This window comes from Benincasa hispida, chromosome 2 (genome assembly GCF_009727055.1).
Source record: "Benincasa hispida cultivar B227 chromosome 2, ASM972705v1, whole genome shotgun sequence".
Classification (NCBI taxonomy): Eukaryota; Viridiplantae; Streptophyta; class Magnoliopsida; order Cucurbitales; family Cucurbitaceae; genus Benincasa; species Benincasa hispida.
Window position 1 is genome coordinate 44,051,667 of NC_052350.1, and position 4,541 is coordinate 44,056,207.

General features: G+C 36.4%; 1 non-coding gene across 1 annotated transcript; it reads right to left on the minus strand.

The window, feature by feature from the left end:
* Window positions 1-3,975: 3,975 nt before the first annotated feature.
* On the minus strand, window positions 3,976-4,082 carry LOC120072438. The gene has a single exon (XR_005480497.1). It is a non-coding gene; the product is annotated as a small nucleolar RNA R71 (small nucleolar RNA).
* Window positions 4,083-4,541: the final 459 nt, after the last annotated feature.

Genomic DNA, 4,541 nt, shown 5'->3' on the forward strand with positions numbered 1-4,541 from the left:
CTTACTATGAACTACTTCCCCCATTCGCTTTAGTCTTGATCTATGACGAACACTTTTCGAATGGAGGTCATTCCCAGGGTGACACGAAGTGCTGCATGGATCTCAAGGTGGGAATTATATAGGGATGTGAGAATTGAAATCAATAAATCATATATTTGATTTTCCATTGAACATCTTCCCCCCATTCACCATGATCAATTCACGCAAACACTTTCCGAATGGAGGTCACTCCCAGGGTGACACGAAGTGCCGCATGAACCTTTTGTTGTGAAATCTTGAGAACGTGAAAATTTTAAAATCAAAATATCACAATTGATTTTAAAGTGAACAACTTCTCCCATTCACCAAAATCTCGACTCATGTAAACGCTTTCCGAATGAAGGTCACTCCCAGGGTAACACGAAGTGCCACATGAATTTAGATTGTGAACTCGTGAGAGCTAAAAATAATCATATCATATATGTTTATTAATCTCCCACTGAAGTGTTCTAATAGCATATCGTATATGTTATTAAACTCCCACTGAAGTGTTCTAATGATTAAATGGGGTATTCGTTTCTTAGGTTTGTTTCGGCTAATTAAACAACCTAAGTCTAGGTGTTTATCCAAGTATAATGTTTATAATTGGATTTAACCTACGAGGTCTAAGTGATAAACTAGTTTTAAACCCTCACACGTATTGTTCATAAAATTGGTTAACAACACTCAATAGTTCGGCCATAATCCCTAGGTAGGAGGTGTTCCGTAGATCGTCAACTTAAATATCTCCAGCCTTTGACGGGATTATATACCGGTTTAGTTTGTAACCCGAGTATTACAAGTTTAACGACCTATTTTAACTACTAAAATGAGTGGTTAACTTACGTGAGCATGCAACTGTTCTTTGTTATTGATTTTAAATGTCTAAACCAATTTTATAATAGCTTACAAATTTTTAGACATGCTAAACATCCACAACATTCATCAAAGGCATTCAATATTTAATATAACTTTTATATTAAATAAAAGAAACCCTAAATATGCATACTATATATTATACCATTTTATAACATATTTCAATGCATGTAACATGCTTCCTATGGTGAAATTTTAAATCTACATGGCATACTGTATGCACATACAAGATTTATTTAATTATAACATACATCACATGCAAAATAATTAAACACATACTGATATGGTTTCAGTTTTGGCATAAACAAGCAAACAAAGGCCTAACTATTACAAAAGTCAACAAGAAAAAACCCCAAAATGCTTCTAAACCGCTCAAATTGCCCCAAATTGAACCCTAATGGATCGAACCGGACCTCCAAAACTTCAAAAGAGATTGAACCGGACTGAATCAGGTCAAACCGGACCTTCTTGACTCGAACCGATCGAATCGGTTCAGTTGGACCGTCAGTTTGAGTTGAAGTGTGCATGCTGGGCTAGGTAAGCAGCGTTGCAATGCTCTCAGCCCAGCATTGCGACGCTGCGGGCGTTCTTCAATTTTCTAGGTAGCCACGAAGAACAGCGTTGCAACGCTCAAAGGCAGCATTGCAACGCTGCCTATATAGAAGCTCGATTTCAGGTTGTAGCAGCTTGACCTTCTTCACTTCTTTTTTCAATTACAACTTAATTTCAACTTTAATGACTCCAAATAAATTACATACTCTTGAGCACACATTTTTATTTCATTAATCAAGAGCCAATTAAAAATTTAACCAAGGAATCAAATAGAATTTAAATGCCAAAACTTAGAAATCCATATCAGACCACCATTTTCATATATCTCATGAAAAAAACACCCATCAAGCCAAAATTAAACCAAATTGAATGCTTAAATGATGCTCTGATACCAATTGTTAGAGTTAGGAAACATGCAACAGAAGAAAAATGGATCATTAAGTATTCTAATTCATTAATTTTGGCTCAATATTAAGCATGCTCATAAAATACAAAGTGGGTTTCATGACATACCTTTGAAGAACACCTTGAATCACGATTCTCAGTTGCAATCTTCTTGAATTCAACTTGTGAACCACCTCAAGACCTTCTTTACTATCCTCTTGATGCCTTGAATTAAGTTATGGGACTCAAAATAAGTTTGGATTAAGGAAATTTTATGGAGATGAAGACTAACTTTCTGGTTTTTCACAATTTTGAAGAATCAGATTTCTTCGAGCATTTTTTCAGTCAAAATGCAACTCTTGCATGAAATTTTCCACTCAAATCTCTCAGTATATATTGCATGATCATCATGCAAGAAGGAATGCTGCATGTGTTGTAGCTCATGCTTGGATTTGGCTGAAATTGTGAAGTAGATTGTGTGTAAGCAAGATGGAAATGGAAATGGGAAAATCCCAAATTTCCATTTCCAATTTTCTTCTTCTTTTTCTTTTAATTTGTAATTTCTCAAATTAAAACATAATTTCAGTTTTTAATTCAATAATGAAAACTAAAATTGTATTTAATTTTACAAAAATTAATTTAAAATTATTTTTCTAGTAAAATTAATAATTAATAATTAAGCAATTTAATTAATTCAATTAATTTACTATCAAATATTAAATTAATTTGACACTAATTCCACCATCACGAATCCCTATTCATGAATATTTAAATCCAATTTAAATATTAATCGATTCTCCAATTTCGTTTAATTTCAAAATTAAAAGCGTAATTATATCTCATATAATTACTAATTCCCTTAATTCTAACTCGAACGTTTCAAATCAACTTATCATGCTACTCTCAGGCTAATCCATTCACGAGCTAGTAGGGGACCTCATGGATCTACAGATCATGGGCTCCAATGATCTGAGATTAATTGGCTAAACTCTTTGCTCCAAATTAACCCTCATTCATTAACTATGGGTCACTCGACTAAAGCCCATAGTTGCATTCCCCTCATTGTAGATATATTGTGTCCACTCGATATAACCATGATTAGTAAGTTAACCCTTCACAAGTTATTCATAATAACGATTGGGTCAAATGTCTATTTAACCCCTGAAATTACCTCTTGTTCCTTAAGTCCCATTGATCCTCTAATGAACAATTGATTTGTGATATGATCAACAAACCAAGTCCATCTCTGGTCAATGAGAGGTTAGGGCCCCTTGTTCAAGACCTGGAATCAACACTTAAGGGAACAACCTCCCTACTATCCCTGAAAGCGGGTAGGAGTGAATTCCATCTTGCACCCTATGTCCCCAGTTATCTACCCGGTCTTACCCCTAAAATGGAGGTTTATTGAGTCGACGCTGTTGAGCCAATCCTCACCTATGCACATCTAAGGATAATGCCGAATAAATAGAAGTTCGTAGTTAGCTCAGGATTAAGGTCAAGTTACCTAGGTCATTGCTTTGAAATAGTCAGTCTTAAACAACAAACAACGTTATAAAGTAAGTGATAACTTGTAGAAATACAAGTTATTGTGGCTTAAAAGTTGAAAAATTAGGGTCTTTAATGATAAAATCTCATCATTTTTAGAGAAAACGCATGGAATTATTGCTCAGACAACAAACCAGGCAACAACAAATGGCAGACGAACAAGCGAATCAAAACTTAGCTCAACAGCTAGCCCACACTGCGCAAAATCCTATCATAATGGCAAACAGTAGTATGCGTCCCATGAGGGAGTATGCGTCTCCTGGGTTGTATGATTTCTCACTAGGGATCATATACCCAATGCCAGATGGGACAAGATTTGAGATGAAATCTATGATGTTACAAATGCTCCAAACAACTGGACAATTTGGGGGTGCTTGGGGAGAAGACCCTCACGCCCGCATGAAACGTTTCCTGGAGATGTGCAACTCATTTGTGATTCCTAGAATCACCTCAGAAGCTATCAAACTATCTTTATTCCCATATTCTCTGCATGACGACGCAAAACAATGGGTAAGTTCTTTGAAGCCTGGTGAGATCACAACCTGGGAAAAGTTAGTGGAGAAATTCATGCAAAAATATTTTCCACCCACCACAAACACAAGGAGGAAGAGAGAGATCATGAACTTCGAGCAGGAAGAAGCTGAAACCTTAAGCGCCGCATGGGAGCATTTTAAAGGATTAGTCAAGAATTGTCCCAATCATGAATTACCGTTAACCATCCAGATAGAGACTTTCTATGGCGGATAAAACAGAGCGTCTCAAATGGCAGCCGACGCAGCTGTAGCTGACGATATCATTGACAAATCTTATATTGAAGCTAAGGAAATATTGGACTGCATAACCAAGCATAATATGGAATGGGTGGATGACGCTTACGACGCAAGAGCAGAAAGGAAGAGGCGATCTCAAAATGTGAATTCTATTGACTCTAACGTAATAGCCACGCTCTCTGCACAAGTGACTACTATGACAAATCTTTTGCAGAATATGTCACTAGGGAATGTATCAAACCCGCAAAAGGTAAATCAGGTAGAAACATTCGTACAACCCATGGTTAGTTGTGTGGGCTGTGGAGATCCCCATTCCTACTCTGATTGCCCACAAAATCCACAATCGTATGCTTTATTAAAAATAACCGATTCTCAATCACATATAATCCTGGATGG